Below are 18361 nucleotides of genomic sequence, written 5' to 3' on the forward strand. Positions count from 1 at the left end.
CATTCTTTGTGTGTTTCTGAGGGCCTGACAGAATGGGATCACAGTGGAGGGATCGGGTCAATACCGTCCCCCCTGGTACCGTCTCCCTAAGGCCCACTGTCTCAGTGGCGCCTTCCTCACTGACGCTGGACTGGAGCAGTGGGTCACATATTGCAATCTCTGGAAAAGCAACATGCTTTCATTATTTATGCCATTTGAACAGCTGGGGAAGAACACAGTGTTACAGATGAATATATTTGTTGCTTTATACATCCCTGCCGTTTTTAAACCAAAGATTACAAACTTGGCATCACTTATTCTGAGCCTATAACATGTTGGTATAGGTGCAGGTATAGAAGAGGTCTATTTATTCAGCACTCATAGTATAGACTATAAGTTTATAAGTGATACAAAAAAGATTCTGAGAGGATGACTTTAAACACAGACGAGAAAACAAAGGTCAAAATGTATTTGTTGCAAATAATCACTCCAATTAATGACCCATGGAGATCAGATTCTAAGTGATTTTCTAAATGTTTATTAATGGACGTTCTCTCTATAGTATGCTGTTCTACAACACAGACTAGTAGAGTGTTGCCCTAGAGGCCCATACTGTAGCTTTCCCAGGGCCGTGGGCCTGTTTAAAGGATGACCCACTTGTTAGCTAATTGCCGCGGTGTCCCTGAACACAAAGGAAATGTTCAATTATGTTATGTGCCTGTTAGATAATGAGCCAAATCAGAGTACAGTACTTTCTCCCTGTGTAGCTTGGACTCCGTTCAGTCAGATACACTACATGACCAAAAGGATGTGGTCACCTGCTAGTCGAACATCTCGTTCCAAAATCATGGGCATTATGGATTTGGTCCCCATTTTGCTGCCATAACAGTCTCCACTCTTCTGGGAAGGCTTTCCACTAGATGTTGGAATATTGCTGTGGGGACCTGCTTCCATTCAGCCACAAGAGCATTAGTGAGGTCGGGCACTGATGTTGGGCGATTAGGCCTGGCTCGCAGTCGGCGTTCCATTTCATTCCAAAGGGGCTCGATGGGGTTGAGGTCAGGGCTCTGTGGAGGCCAGTCAAGTTCTTCCACACTGATCTCGACAAACCATTTCTGTAAGGACCTCGCTTTGTGCTCGGGGGCATTGCCATGCTTTCCCAGGGCCACGGGAAAGGCCAGGAAATGGCCTTCCCCAAACTGTTGCCACAAAGTTTAAGCACAGATTCATCTAGAACGTCAGTGTATGTTGTAGCATTAAGATTTCCCTTCACTGGAACTAATAGGCATAGCCCAAACCATGAAAAACAGCCCCAGACTATTATTCCTCCTCCACCAAACTTGACAGTTGGCACTATGCATTGGGGCAGGTAGTTCTCTCCTGGCATCTGCCAAACCCAGATTCTTCCTTCGGACTGCCAGATGGTGAACCGTGATTCATCCCGGTGTTTCCACTGCTCCAGAGTCGCAATGATCTTAGGCTTGTGTGCGGTTGCTCGCCAATGGAAACCAATTTCTTGAAGCTCCCAACGAACAGTTCTTGTGCTGACGTTGCTTCCAGGGGTAGTTTGGAACTTGATAGTGAGTGTTGCAACTGAGGACAGACTCGATGGTCCCGTTCTGTGAGCTGGTGTAGCCTATCACTTCGTGTCTGAGCGGTTGTTCCTCCTAGACGTTTCCACTTCACAATAACAACACTTACAGTTGACCGGGGCAGCTTTAGCAGGGCAGATGTTTGACGAACTGACTTGTTGGAAAGGTAGAATCCTATGATGGTGCCACGAAAGTCACTGCGCTCTTCAGTAAGGCCCTTCTATTGTCAATGTTTGTCTATGGAGATTGCATGGCGGTGTGCTGGATTTTATACACCTGCCAGCAACGGGTGTGGCTGAAATAGCCAAATCCACTAATATGAAGGGGTGTCCACATATTTTTGTATATATAGAGTACTGTATCACTGACTGGGGCAAACTAAAGGGAGAGGAGGGAGGTTTTATATTGTAAGTACTGAAGGGCCAGGACCTGTCAAGGAAAGACTTTGGGGTTTGTTGTGTTTATAAGACCTAAAGTCACCATTGACCTAGACCACATAGATCACACGCAATGTCCAATGAAAGCAAGAGGAGCTGTCTCTGAGAAGCACTGTCTTCTAGAGTTATGTTCAAAATACATTTTTCAATTCACATCACCTCATCCCATTCTGTTAAACCCAGCCGTATAGATCTCTGTCTGTCTCTTTTTCAAACACACTATCTCTCTCTCTCTCTCTCAAACTTACATTCATGCACACATACCCTTTCTCTCTCTCTCTCTCTCTCTCTCTCTCTCTCTCTCTCTCTCACACACACACACACACACACACACACACACACACACACACACACACACACACACACGTACACACACGTACGCACATACACAATCTCCGTTTCTGGCCATATCTCCTGCTGTGAGTGATCAAAACACGGAAGCAGATTTTACGAAGAGGCTAGGCTCAGATCCTCACCCCGACAGTGCAGGCATGTAAATGGGTGACCTCCTGATGAAGAGGGGTCACGCAAATCTAAAACGCTTAAACGAGGACCCATCACGCCACCCTCTGTCTTTAATTCCTCTCTCCTCCAGTGGAGCCCAGCAGATTGGCATGGAGTCCATCACTAGAGCACTTCACAAAGCCCAGACAGCAGGGTGGAGGGAGGGAGGAACGAGGCTTCACTTCATATTCTTGGATTTGCTCACCACCAACCTGGACCCAACCTCAACAAAAGCAAACTAATTGAAACCAAACGGACAGCCCACTCTTTATAGTCTGCGCCTGCCAGTGAGTAAAACCATGCAGTAAAAGACCTAAAAGACTCCAATAAAGAACTAATGTAGGAGGGGGAAATCGACTGGATTTGTGGTTTTCTTGGATGCTGTTTATCTGCTCCCTATAGAGGTTTTCATGTTTCTCTTTCTCCTCTATTTTTTGTTATTTTTACACAGTTTGGTAACTGTTAACTCAACTAATGGGCAGAAGGAAATGAAACAGTGATTGTTTTATTCATTCTCTTGCAGTTTGTCAAGGTGACTGTTTATTTATATAAAATGTATATCCATGTACATCAAAAGACATTTGTAAAAGGCAGACATGTCAAAGTGAATGTGCCAGGGAGTGCTAGTGTAGGTTTATTGGATTAGTGAAGTGTCAGACTACCTCCCCACCTCTTGGAATAGCACCCAGCAGTGGAGAGGCAGGCCTGGCCAAAGAGTCTCTTCTCTCTCCTCTGAGTAAGTGTTTTCACTGGAGGCCACGTTGGCACACAGGGCATGTTTGAATTCTACTGGCACTTTTTTCAAATAGTGGCCACAGCCAATTGGATAGACCCGGCGTGGAGATTACATTCAATATTTAAGGTCCTGGGGCAACATCTCTGGCAGGCAGGGAACACACAGGAAACACCCAGCTAGAGCTGCTTCTGCACGGGAGGAAAATAATCATCCTGCTCTCTTTAGATGTTTTACAATTGCGGCTTATTCAAATCCCAGAAATTACATTTTTCAAGCCCTTTTTGCAGCCGCAGCTTTGTTACAGCATTATCATCGGTATCAGCGGCCTGTGTTTATTCAACCCTCAATTACCAAAGGCTCAGCCGGCAGGCCTTTAATTGATTGCTTTAATTGATTGGTTGGGGGGTAACCATGGCTGAAAAGCAGTTTATCTTAATCAGTTGAGAGGAAATTTAGAGCAGGGCTTGATTTCCTCCAGCTGATCACCCCTGTGAGGCGGGAGAAGGGGAGGGTTGTTCGTTTAGGACTGAGATACAAAGTAAGGGGTTAGGGGAATGGAGTGATAGGGCTTACCTGCTAAACAGGGCCATACAGATGTGGTGCCAGGGAGGAAGGTAGAGGGGTTGTGGTTAGTCACATCTCTGTCACCACTGCTGTCGCTGTCTGTGGTGAAGGGTGCTGCATATTGCAGTACAGAGGACTGGGAGAGTGCTACAACATCTATTAGCCTGTCAGTGACATGGTCATGTTGTTCTCTGCATCCTGCTTGTGAAACAGCTGGGGGTTAACTGGATGGTTTGTGTGGTGGATGGATGGAAGGCTTGGGGTTTCTGCATGGGATCCGTCAGCCTGTCAGGAAGAGCTAGGAGGTTGTTTGCTGCTTGGCACAATCCCTCCAGGCTCTCTCCCCAGCCAAACGAAACCCCATCCCTGTTCGTTTGTCAAGAGCTCTGGACCTCAGTGTTTTCTGCCTCTGCCTAAAGTGCTGGATGTGTCATTAAGCATGTTTATATGTGAGGTTTCTGAGCTCACCACTTGTGGGCCACTGGTGACCCACTCTCAGTGGTCAGAGACTGTCGGAGACATAGAAAGCACACTGACTGGATCTACTCTTCAACTTACTAAATGATCTCCATGGGCTGATCTGATTACTGTAAGGACCAGGGTTACTGACTAGGTTCTCACCTACTGCATCTGCTTGCACAGACACAAGCTCTAACCAGAGCAGACACAAGCCATAATCTTTATCTAAGAAAACACATGGAGGAATGTCAAGCACTCTGTCCAAGGGGAATAATGTCGTCTGAAATGAACCTACACTTATTATCCTATCATCCTTTGCCAATGAGACTGCTGTTTGTATGGATGCCATAAAAGAGACAATTCAGATATTGATGTTATTGCATACCAGAGCATGACCCGCAAATGGATTGCATTGATACATAATGGAATCTCTAAATGTGTGCTTACTGTTGTCTTTTTTTCCCTTTTTTCTCCTTCTCTCCATCTCTTCAGCAGCAGGCTATTTGCAAATAAAGCTCATTTGATATGATTACAAAATTTACCTCTGAGATGCGCGACCCAAGTGACCCTCGCTGGCTTCATTGATGTCCCCTCGCTGTTTGCCCTTTGCTGTGTGTAATTGGTCTCTGTCCGGCTCTAATGGTTCCTGCATGTGAATGTGCTTCCCCTGCCTGGCCAGATGATGATGACCAGAGGCAAGCGTGACCTTGTCTGGAAGGGAGCAGCCCTCCTCCTGAGAGCCCCGGTCGCAGACCGCTCCCACTGTGCTCTGCTCTCTTTCAGGCCTGGAACCCGCCTGCTCCCCACTGCAGCCTCGCAGCCACACAGCCCAGCCAAGCAGAGCTGGGAGCTGGGAGTACGACGCCACACAGACAAGACAAGACTGTTTCCCATGGTCTCCCCTAGCCCTCACTAAGTTATTTATTTCATCATTCTACGAGTATTGGACAGATACCAACAATACTAGGAATGAATCAATGAATGAATAACAAGCAATAAGAAAACAGTTCAAATTGATTTAATTATGCTTACTCTTTCAGAGCTAAAATGTTGTTGCCTCTATTCCTGATTGGGCTATTGGTCCAAACTGGTGAAAAGTTCAACAATAAGCCATAGCTTATATTAGCTGCGATTGTTTTGTTGTGAGCATCCCACCTCCAAAGCCTCCATAGACTGTTGCTTGACTGCTGGTAAAGTGGAAGTGGCAATCTATCTATCTATCCTATCACCTTTGTGGAGTATAGGCCCTTAAACCATCATGAGTCATGTTTATTTGTACAGAAAATCAACACATGGAGCTCTGGGGGAAGTCAAAAGACAATGAGACCAATCAGTGTGTCAGCTATTGAGCTTTGGCCAGTGGAAATAGATCATTTAACATTGATCTGGGAGAGGTTTGTGTTCGGGAGGAAGAGAATGCCACGGTTGGAACCTCAACAGATTATTTTCTCTCTTCGGAACTCACCTTTAATGGCTTGACTAGAATTGAATGTATCACAAAGATGTCTGAACGACTTCCTCCTCACAATATACAGTTTTATGTTTTTCCCTGTCTTAACAGCACTCCTTTGAAAAGGAGATGTCTCCTCTCTGGGGAGGCTTCCATCCTGTCAATATAAATGACAGCTGTGGGCCGAGCGGGAGCTGTTTGTGGCTGCATGCTCCACCTGCATAGCTGTGGCATGTTGTACTACAGTAATAGCCACACTACAGATACCTGGAGGACATGGAAGTGGAAGGTAAATGTGCAGTAGTAAAGCTCCCTAGTACATTATCACCTCTAGTTAGCAGGACACTGAGGGGTTTGCATCCAATGCTAAGTCTGGAGCCTGTGTATAATAGGGCCTACAGTAGATAAACATTGTGTGATGCAGAACAAATCACTTTTGTTGCACATCCACTGTGATATCTGGACTCTTTATAATAAGACATGTAGATTGTGAGTTATTCATGTCAACCTGCTGTATGCAGAATGATGACAGCTGGGCTGAAAAGGTCTCCTCTAATTGGCTGAGGGAATAGAGGAGTGGTAGGCAGAGCACCTCTGGCGGTACATCTCCAGCGCAGTACAGAGGTAGCAGAGCAGCAGAAGACTGGAACACACTGGCAGATTATGAGCTTTGTATTGGAGCTCAGCCTCGGGGCTTTGTGTAACCAGTTATCACTCTCAAAGCCCCTGTAAGCTCTCAAAGCATGTTTAAGACAGCACTGTGTTTGTGTGCATGAGCGTGTGTATGTGTCAGAGTTTGTGTGTAGATTTGTGTGTACATTTTTGCCAGCGTTTCTAGGATCTGTTTCTGTATGCATTTGATTGATTCATCTATCCATGGGTAATCAGCAGAGCTGTATGGAGCTCAGTTGGTTGCCAGAGAATTTAACCTCACTTGATAGTGCACTCTGTACTCCATTGTCCTATTTAACATAACCCCAGCTTTCATTTATGTTTCTTTATTTTATTACCATACACAGGCTGCTGTACTGAAATGCCGTTTTTTCTGTTGGGTCGTCATTTGAAAGGTAAATTAGGTTGAGCTAGGTGACAGTGTTCATAATGTTTTTCATAATTAGTGTTTTCTTGAACCCTCTCTTTCCCTCCCTTTCTCTCATTCTCCCCCTCTCTGTCTATCTCTTCTCCTCTCTCCATCCATCTCTCCTCCTCCTCCCATCCTGTCACTCCATCTCTTCTCCGCCAGCTCTCCGCTACTCTTCCCAGATAAATGTTTAATGAGGCAGCCCTCATATCCTCCTCTAGAATAACATGTCCAAGAGATTATAGGAGACATCACTCAGTCACATTCACCTTGGACCGCAGATCTACATGGCCAACTCTACCCTGCTGCATCGCCCACAGACAGCGGCAAGAAAAGAGAAGGCAAACAAAAAAAAAACAGGGGGAAGCATATTTTTATACCCAAAAGTGGCTGTCAAATAGCGCCTGCATTCAAATAACTATCAAAGGGTTTATCCCTATCAGATGTGAAAGCTTTAAGTGGGTCACAAGCTCCATCCACTGTAATGTCACAGTGGAAATTCAGCAGCGTATCATTATTTAATCATGCTCTAATGGAAAAGATCCCCACCCCAAATACAGAACCACCTCCAAACTGAATTATTCTCTAATATGTTAACAGCTGTAATTGTAAACTGACATTTGGTGTTTCAAGGTTTCATTTGGTGTTTGCCTTGTAAAAAAAACTCCTGACATTCTTAAAGGCTAACTCTGAAAAGATGAATGTAATTGACTAATCTGATAACATAGAAGAAGAGATATAACTGATGGTACTCAGTTATCATCGTCAAGTAAAGCACTAGATAAAAGTTAAACATATTTGCTAGCCGTTAACAGCTTGGAGAATGCATGTGAATAATAAACATGTTGCTAGCATAAGAGATGAGTTGTGTTGATAGCTTTGACCTGCCAGGAGCATCCCTACTGTTTAATCAGTGTTAAATGACATGGTACTGTCTGACACAGCCATTTCTCACACTATTGATGTTGGTTGGTGGCTCATATCATGAGTATGGAGGAATAGAAGAGTATCATTCAGTTTTACACGGCTCCTGGTATTATTGTATCTCAACCAGACCCAATCACATCAGTTGTTGTTAAATAGATACAGTATAATACTAGGTAAACATGCTCACTGGTTGAACCTTGGCTGCTCACCATTAAAAATAAAATCATACTGTTTACATTTGAACTGTATGTACTGTAAACATAATTCAAACATTTGATTGATGTACCATGTAATCCCATCATTTGGACAGGCTTTGTAGTTTATATTTTATTATGTGTCGATCGATTTCAAGGATCTCAGCATATGCCCATTGTTCATTGAAATCATTGTTCAGATCTTGTGACTGATCCAGTCTTTAGATGGGATTGATTGTTTGGCGTTTACACATTGTGTTTTATTTAAGCTCTTTTCTTCCATACAGGTTTCTCACCAGTTTCCTGTTTTTTAAGTCAAGTTTTTACATTAATGCAACATAACGTCATTGCATTCAGGGTGAGATCAAAGTGTTCTGAACCCTTCTGTTTGATGTATCCTCTATTTGAAGTTGATTCCAAAGACACTGTGTGTAAAACAAAAGTTGACATATATTCTAGCCTTTGTGGAAGCAGCTCGTGGTGCATGGCGTATTGATTCCACATTTGAAAAGGGAGAGTAAAAATAGCTGTGGATTCGTTTGATTCGGGATATTGCATTGTAGGCAGGGGACTCAGACCTGGGCTTTGACATTAGTGAGGTGAAGTGAGCAGTGGTGTAAAATACTTCAGTAAAAATACTTTAAAGTACTACTTAAGTATTTTTTGGGGGTATCTGTACTTTACTTTAGTATTTATATTTTAGACAACTTTTACTTTTACTTCACTACATTCCTTGAGAAAATATTGTACTTTTTACTCCATACATTTTCCTTGACACCCAGAGGTACTTGTTACATTTTGAATGCTTAGCAGGACAGGAACATAGTCAAATTCACACACTTATCAACCGAACATCCCTGGTCATCCCTACTGCCTATGATCTGGTGGACTCACTAAACGCAAATATTTTGGTTATAAATGATGTCTGAGTGTTGGAGTGTGCCCCTGGCTTTCCATGAATAAATAAAATAAGTAAATGGTGCCATCTGGTTTGCTTAATACAAGGAATTTGAAATTATTTATACTTTTACTTTTGATTCTTGTCAAGCCCTGGTCTTAGAATTCTGTGTTTTCTTTATTATGTTGGTTAGGCCAGGGTGTGACATGGGTGATTTATGTGTCTTGTTTTGTCTAGGGGTTTTGTAGTCTAAGGGGTTGTGTTCAGTTGAGTGTTCTAGGTAAGTCTATGGTTGCCTGGAGTGGTTTTCAATCAGAGGCAGGTGTTTATCGTTGTCTCTGATTGGGAACCATATTTAGGCAGCCATATTCTTTAGGTATCTTGTGGGTGGTTGTTCCTGTCTCTGTGTTTTGCACCAGTTAGGACTGTTTCGGTTTTTCCACGTTTTCTTATTTTGTATAGTGTTCACGTTTTCATCTTTCATTAAAGATGTTTATAAATAACCACGCTGCATTTTGGTCCTCCTCTCCTTCCCAGGAAGAAAACCAGTACAATTCTTAAGTGGAATTTTACTGGGTGACTTTGACTTTTACGTGAGTCATTTTTTTTCATTAAAGATGTTTATAAATAACCACGCTGCATTTTGGTCCTCCTCTCCTTCCCGGGAAGAAAATTGGTACAGAACCACCCACCACAACAGGACCAAGCGGCGTGGTAACGGGCAGCAGCAACAGCGGCCAAAGACACAGGACTCTTGGACATGGGAGGAAATCCTTAATGGGAGAGGACCCTGGGCTAAGCCAGGGGAGTGTAGCCACCCCAAGGTGCAGCAGGAGAAGCGGCAGCAGGAGCAGCGCAAAGAGGAATGGACATGGGAGGACGAATTGGACGGTAAAGGACCCTGGGCACGGCCAGGAGAATATAGCCGCCCCAAAGAGCTGGAGGCAGCGAAGGCAGAGAGGCGCTGGTATGAGGAGGCAGCACGGTGGCGTGGATGGAAGCCCGAGAGTCAGCCCCAAAAATGTCTTGGGAGGAGGCACACAAGGAGTATGGCGAAGCCAGGTAGGAGACCTTCCTGTGCTTACCTGTGCTTACCGGGGGGCGACAGAGACCGGGCAGGCACCGTGTTATGCTGTGGAACGCACGGTGTCCCCAGTGCGGGTGCATAGCCCGGTGCGGTACATACCAGCTCCTCGTATCGTCCGGGGTAGAGTGGGCATCGAGCCAAGTGCCATGAAGCCGGCTCTACGCATCTGGTCTCCAGTGCGTCTCCTTGGGCAGGCGTACATGGCACCAGCCTTGCGCATGGTGTCCCCGGTTTGCCTGCACAGCCCAGTGCGGGCTATTCCACCTCGCCACACTGGCAGGGCGACCGGGAGCATTCAACCAGGTAAGGTTGGGCAGGCTCGGTGCTCAAGAGCTCCAGTGCGCCTGCACGGTCCGGTCTATCCAGTACCACCTCCACGCATCAGCCCTCCGGTGGCAGCTCCCCGCACTCGCCCTGAGGTGCGTGTCCTCGGCCCAGTACCACCAATGCCGGCACCACACACCAGGCCTACAGTGTGCCTCGCCTGTCCAGCGCTGCTAGAGCCTTCCTCCTCTCCAGAGCTGCCAGAGTCTCCCGTCTGTCCAGAGCTGCCAGAGTCTCCCGTCTGTCCAGAGCTGCCAGAGTCTCCCGTCTGTCCAGAGCTGCCAGAGTCTCCCGTCTGTCCAGAGCTGCCAGAGTCTCCCGTCTGTCCAGAGCTGCCAGAGTCTCCCGTCTGTCCAGAGCTGCCAGAGTCTCCCGTCTGTCCAGAGCTGCCAGAGTCTCCCGTCTGTCCAGAGCTGCCAGAGTCTCCCGTCTGTCCAGAGCTGCCAGAGTCTCCCGTCTGTCCAGAGCTGCCAGAGTCTCCCGTCTGTCCAGAGCTGCCAGAGTCTCCCGTCTGTCCAGAGCTGCCAGAGTCTCCCGTCTGTCCAGAGCTGCCAGAGCCGCTAGGATCCACCAGATCCGCCAGTCTGCCAGGATCCGCCAGAGCCGCCATTCAGCCAGGATCCGCCAGAGCCGTCAACCTGCCTGAGCTATCTCTTAGTCTTGAGCTACCCCTCAGTCTTGAGCTACCCCTCAGTCTTGAGCTACCCCTCAGTCTTGAGCTACCCCTCAGTCCAGTTGTGCCCTTTGTTAAGGTTACTAGGCCAAGGTCGGCGGCGAGGGTCGCCACTCAAGGGACGCTAAGTAAGCGGAATAAGACTGTGTTGGAGTGGGGTCCACGTCCTGCGCCAGAGCGGCCACCATTGACAGACGCCCACCCAGACCCTCCCCTATGGGTTTAGGTGTGCGCACCTTTGGGGGGGGGGGGGAGGTACTGTCACGCCCTGGTCTTAGTATTCTGTGTTTTCTTTATTATGTTGGTTAGGCCAGGGTGTGACATGGGTGATTTATGTGTCTTGTCTTGTCTACGGGTTTTGTAGTCTATGGGGTTGTGTTCAGTTGAGTGTTCTAGGTAAGTCTATGGTTGCCTGGAGTGGTTCTCAATCAGAGGCAGGTGTTTATCGTTGTCTCTGATTGGGAACCATATTTAGGCAGCCATATTCTTTAGGTATCTTGTGGGTGATTGTTCCTGTCTCTGTGTTTTGCACCAGTTTCGGTTTTTCCACGTTTTCTTATTTTGTAGTGTTCACGGTTTCATCTTTCATTAAAGATGTTTATAAATAACCACGCTGCATTTTGGTCCTCCTCTCCTTCCCAGGAAGAAAACCAGTACAATTCTTAAGTATATTTTAAACCAAATACTTTTAGACTTTTACTCAAGTGGAATTTTACTGGGTGACTTTGACTTTTACGTGAGTCATTTTTTATTATGGTATCTTTACTTTTACTCAAGTATGACAGTTGGGCACTTTTTCCACCACTGGAGGTGAGTGAGAAACAGTAGGTTTGGATAGTGTCAGACAGACAGTCTGGTTGTTGGTTGACCTGTATACCCCAGAGAGGGGGGCGGAGATTGGGAGTGATTGACAGGTGATAGAGGCTGTGTGGCAGGCTGGATTTATGCTGTTCTCTGTAGCAGAGGAGAACAGCATATCTACTTGTCGTGCAGCCCAATCAGCCATGCCAAACGGTCTTGAGTGGCAACAAATCTGCCCAATTAGCTGATTCACTTTCTATACACCCACTGATTTCGACACCCACTCACCCATACTCCGGTCAGCATATTGGGCTGCATGGGTTTATTTGACAAAAGCATTATCGCAAAAAAGAAACATTGCGACATGTGTAATGGAAATGGAAATGGCAGCAATAAAATAAATGTTCTAAATATCAACAATATTTGTATCCGTTCGCCAAGCGTGGATTTGTCTTTAGTCAAACTATTGTATCCGTTCGCCAAGCGTGGATTTGTCTTTAGTCAAACTATTGTATCCGTTCGCCAAGCGTGGATTTGTCTTTAGTCAAACTACTGTATCCGTTCGCCAAGCGTGGATTTGTCTTTAGTCAAACTATTGTATCCGTTCGCCAAGCGTGGATTTGTCTTTAGTCAAACTATTGTTTCTGTTCACCAAGCGTGGATTTGTCTTTAGTCAAACTATTGTATCCGTTCGCCAAGCGTGGATTTGTCTTTAGTCAAACTATTGTATCCGTTCGCCAAGCGTGGATTTGTCTTTAGTCAAACTATTGTATCCGTTCGCCAAGCGTGGATTTGTCTTTAGTCAAACTATTGTATCCGTTCGCCAAGCGTGGATTTGTCTTTAGTCAAACTATTGTATCCGTTCGCCAAGCGTGGATTTGTCTTTAGTCAAACTACTGTATCCGTTCGACAAGCGTGGATTTGTCTTTAGTCAAACTATTGTATCCGTTCGCCAAGCGTGGATTTGTCTTTAGTCAAACTATTGTATCCGTTCGCCAAGCGTGGATTTGTCTTTAGTCAAACCACTGTATCCGGTCGACAAGCGTGGATTTGTCTTTAGTCAAACTTTATTGTGACAAATGATGATGGAAACAGTGTTTTTCAGAATGAATGATGATTGCCGAATACATTTTTCAACTATAAAAATAATGTTTCTTTGCAGGACAAGGATTTGCTTGACTTTCAAGAATGCCTGAATTGCTTTGCCTTGCTTTTCTGATTGGCTGGATGCAAGTTTCACCATTCAATTATTTCAGATCTACGGGTGAAGGTCTCACCATTGCAGGGACTGTGGTGATACGTTGACACATGATAATTATTAGAATATGGCAAATTTGAGTAAACTCTTGCATTCTATCCATGCTGACGTTTGCAGGCTACCTGAGAAAGGAAAAAAAGGTGGGAAGGCATACAGGCTGTCGCCAATTTATGAATGCGTAATTAAATGCTCAAATGGATAATGGAAACACTTCAACCACACAAAACGTTTGTTTTTTTGTTATAGGTGTGACACCATTACATCCAGCTGTTTTTATTGACACAAGCAGTTCACTGGAAACGCACCATAGCGGACAATTGTCGCATCTATTTGATATTCAAACTTTCAAAATGCCAACAACAAAATCACTCGACAAGTTAATAGAAACATAGCTACTGACAACCATAGAGGGGGCATTGCCGAGGCTGTGGATACATTCAGCCTCTCCCGAAATGATATAGCCATATAGTCTGTGTTTATGTACAACTCTAGTTATAAAATGGGTATGTGCCTATGAGAAAAGGGAGCAGTGTCAGTGGTGGGCGTTTCTCTGAGCAAATAGAACTTTCTCTGTAACATTCCACTTACTCCATTCCACACAAAGCTTCCTCTTTTTCCAGCTAAATAACATTTTACACTGACTTTTTGTTTACAATGTAATAATGGTGGATTAATTAATTTAGTGGACAAGACAGTGTGTGAAATGGGAAAGTCATTGGTTTAAATATCTTGCAACAATGTGCATGGGAGCATGTACTGGGAGTTTTTCACATGCTACAGTATCAGGGATTGTTGAACAGAGATATTTTTCAGATATGTCCCTATGTGGTTGTTAATTTCATCTTTGTTATTTCATGCAGTGTTGTTTATGTGCCCCACATTGACTGGGTGAGATGGAGCTGTGTGGGTAGCTAAGCAACAACTTGGGCCAGCAGCACTAACTGTAGTACTGACTCCACTTATTGACCTCATTCAAAGGGTTTCATATGTGGCACTGCCTGCCCTGTCTGGGAGAGTCTGGATGCTTTATGGTGGGGATAAATCACCTCACAATGACCCTTAAGATCCTCAGTTCTTATATTTAGAATCAATTTGCCAACCATATGTGGACAGCTGCCTCATCCGACCCAGAAAATAGACTCTTGAATGACTGACTTTCAAATTTGCAGTTTGTTTAGTACATGACAGTGTGGAATGCACTGTAGGCATGTCTATGGAGAGGTCTATCTTATGTTATTACACATTCAGATTGATGTAACGCCTGTGATTTCTATTATGATTTCAAGATATTGTGAGACTGTAGAGAACATGTTGGCAGCCTGCCCTGCACATTTGATTCGGCCAATTCTGACATGATGAAGTGTCTGTTATTCCCTCCAACCACGTGGGAGAGAAAAGCCTGTGATTCTGAATGGAGCACCACTTGGCACACCTTCCCAGCATCAGTGGGCTTGAAGTGGAGGGAGGCTCCACGGAGGCCCAGACAAAAGGGGAAATAAAGAGAGGTCCTGGGCTGAAAGCTGCTGATGAGATGAGAGAGAGAGACTCCCTGGTCCAGCTGGACTGGGATCAAGCACTCGTCTGTCAGATCCGTCCGGATCTCATATCTCATGTAACATGGCCCTTCCTGGGCGGGTGGGCAAGGAGAACACTGCCTTTAAGAGCCTCACATTTGTTGGCAAAGGTGGATTCCTCTCTCTCCTACACATTCATTATCTGATTCTATAAGAAACACAAAGAAATGTTCCAACACCAGGAATTGTTTTTTCAATCGTTCTTTTCTCATTGTGTCTGTCGTTTTCTGCATTTGGAAGCCTATTGGTCATTTTCAATAAAACGTAACAATACGTTTGATTTGGCTGCTAGGGGGCAAGGAAAACCATTGACAACTTAGCCGTTTTCAAGGATTGTTAAATAAATGTTACAACTATTTGGTTTTAATATCATCACCTGTTGAGCAAAACAATTGTTCATATTTAGTTATACAGCAAGTAACTGCATGCTCTTCATGATCAGTAAACATCAACAGTCATGTAAAACCTATCAATTTTTCATGTAGCTAGCTAAGTTAACATCAATTAGACGCTTCATCAGAGATTTGGCTTTTGGAAAGAGCTTGACATTGTCATGGTAAAGTTGTCAGTCGGACCACTGTCATCAACACTCTGATGAAACAAATGAACAAATGAAACAATATTTGGATATAGCCATCTAGTTTTCCTGAAAGTTAGCTGGTTAACTAGGCATGTTGATGTGATCTATTATTAGCTAGCTAGCCAGCCAATTTGACATGGTCCATCAATCAATGTAGCCTATATCATGTCTGTCAGCAGCAATGATAATTAAACACTCTTAAAAACAATGTTGAAAAGGAGACAATGTTAGCTAACTTTGCTAGGTAGGCCTACATTGGTCTACTTAACACAATATGTTTAGCCAACTGCACAACGTTTCTACCTGTAGCTTGCAAAGTAAACATGATCAGCTAACAGTACATCTGCAAATGCGACCTTAGCTACAGTTTTTGCTGTGTGTCTCCATAACAAGTCCATTGCTGTAGTTCTGGTGGATGAGTGGGCCTTGCCAAAGAAAACAGTGTCTGAGGCAGCAGACAAGCAGGCAGGCAAGGGTCTGGCAGGGGCAGGTACGTTGGGAATGGGCCCTCCTTGTTCTGTGTGCTCAGTGTTCACAGGCCCGCCTCAGATGGAAAGATCTCCAGGCCGCCCAGGGGACGCCCACTAACACAAAGCCCATTTCTCTGGGAGATTGCTCCACTGTTTGCTGACATGAATAAAGCTGTCGCCTCCTCAGAGCTGCAAATTTACCAAAGGACACAGCCCCCACCCCCCCCCCCCCCCCCCCCACACACACACACACATCACCAATGGCCATAGAATTAACAGTCCAAGATGCCCCACACTGAACAGAGAAGCCACAGATGTTTTAGAGGCCAGATTAGAAATCAGAGAAAGGGAGCTTGAGGACATTGATATGTGTTTGTCCTCCCCAGCACATTGTGATAGAAAAGCCCTTTCAGGTTTATCATAAAGGAGGACGAGCGCCGATATCTTTCCTCCATCATAGAGTATATGAAGTTCAGGGTTGAGTGTTCATTTGAAACCTCGAAGGCATTCTGTGTTAAAAAATAGTTGTGTTTGCTTTCAAATGCATTAGACGTATAATAAGGCAGACATTTCTCTGCAGCTACAGTTAAATCTTTGGGAAACTGTTTTACAAGCTGTCCAAGGAAAAGTTGTTTGGATTTGCTAGAATAAATACGTTATTGTGCGTAGTGTATAGGGTGTGTACTGTTGTGTGTGCTGTTATGGAATGGCTTGAGACCACATTGAGCTGTATCCAACACAAACAGTTCCACACATGCCTTAGAACCTCGGACTGAGGGCCGCATTCAGTGATTCACTGGTGTCAAAGGCGTAACCCTTGACCCATGCCACTCAATAACATGGAGTTAACATGATTGGTTGGTTCTCCTCCCGCGCCATGGGCATAGCTACCACTTTGTTTGTCTAGTTTTCTCACTGAGCATTACAGTAGCAAAGGCTAATATCAAAGATGGTGCTGACAGATATAGCAGCTCTGCTTCTAGCTCCTAAGCAACTTTACAGTATTTAGTTTTTTTTGTGTGTTATTTCTTAACAAGCATTTCGCTACACCCCCAATAACATCTGCTGAATATGTGTATGTGACCAATACAATTTAATTTGATTTGATAAAAGAGTAATATAACCCATGAACCTAACATAAGCAATGATGAAAACAATTGTAGCTGTGTCCATTATGAATGATGATGAATTGTTGATAAACAGAAATTAGATTAGGTCAGAATAGGACTGTAATAAAAAGTGATCCAAGTTGATTGAATGGAAACTTTTGTGACATTTAGTTCTCCAGTTACGGTAACCTCCCATGTCTTGTTATTCTTCCCATGTCCCTTTCTGGGGTCATTTTCCTCCATGGCTGTGGTAATGGCAGATAGGGGTCCTGCAGGGGGTGGCTGTTCTGGTGCCTGTCTCCAATGAAGCATTCCCTCATCCACCAATCCATGGGCCCTCTGACTGGGCATGGCCAGTGCTTTATCCGAGGGCAATGTTCTGCTGGCCTCTCCTCAGCTTGTTGGCAGCATTGGATGGGGGGATTTGGAATGAGTCACATCAGCAACAGGAGAGAGGTATTGCGATGGTTCTCACAAGTGTCCATTTGAAACTGGGTTTGAGTAAGATACCATTCCTGTCTGTGTAATATTCTATTTTGTAGAAGAAAAATGTATTGGCATTTCAAAGTTAGACATTAACCAAGAAAGCCTAAATACATTTCTGAGATAAACAACAGGTTACATTCTTAGACTTAGTAAAAAACGTCACACATATAACTATCCTACGCACACAGTGCATTGAGTACAGTAAGATTGAACAGAGGCTGGTCTGCTCTGTGCTACTCCCTCACTTATCCATTCTGTGAGAGACAGGTTACTGTCTTTGATGAGCTACACTCTGAGTCTATCCACAGACATGACTACCTCTCAACTCTCTTTGAAGTTCTTGCCAGATTTCACAATGTATAAATCATTTGGACCCTGGACACAGTTGTGTTCCTGCCAGTACACTATTCCTCGCTGAATACGTTCACAGAAAGCAGCAAAAACAATCAGCAACTCTGAACCCCGCTGAATGAACCTCAATGAACCCACATTGTCCCCAAGGTATGCAAATGGAGGCATTATGCGTCATTCATCCTGGTCTCTGCAAGTCTCCACAACGGAGGAAATGGAAAGATTCAGAACAATGTCCCTTCAGAAATAATGAAGCTGATGGCCTATTATGCTGTATTGCAAATCAATATGTGTGGTATTTGGCGGTGGCTGAAGTGGGGAGTGTTGGCAGGAGGCCAGTCCATCTAGCGCTGGGAATGAACAGATGCAGGTGCATCACAACTTGCATTCGCCTGTCAGGGTAAGAAAGGACAGATCAGTAACAATGCCAGCCATCCACTTGAGTGTAATTGTGCAAGGAGGCTTGTACTGAAACCTTCCTTTGTTCAGCAGGTGCTGTGATTCTGCGTGTGTGTGTGTGTGTGTGTGTGTGCGTGCGTGCGTGCGTGCGTGCGTGCGCGTTCGTGCGTGTGTGTGTGTGTGTGTGTTGATGAGTGCATCATGGTTGTGTGTGAGTTGTTGTTGGAATATGTATACATGCACAATACATAGTATATGCATTTGCTGCTTAGGTTTATACATTGAAACTTGGACCCATGGTGTTTATGACTTATAAATAACAGCACGTTATCACTAGACTATGTGGAAACTATCTGATGTATATTTCATTGGAGGGTCTTATAAACCCTCCAATAAAACCTTATAAACTAATAAATATTTCCAGAAAC

The sequence above is a fragment of the Oncorhynchus mykiss genome, chromosome 26 (genome assembly GCF_013265735.2).
Source record: "Oncorhynchus mykiss isolate Arlee chromosome 26, USDA_OmykA_1.1, whole genome shotgun sequence".
Taxonomy (NCBI): domain Eukaryota; kingdom Metazoa; phylum Chordata; class Actinopteri; order Salmoniformes; family Salmonidae; genus Oncorhynchus; species Oncorhynchus mykiss.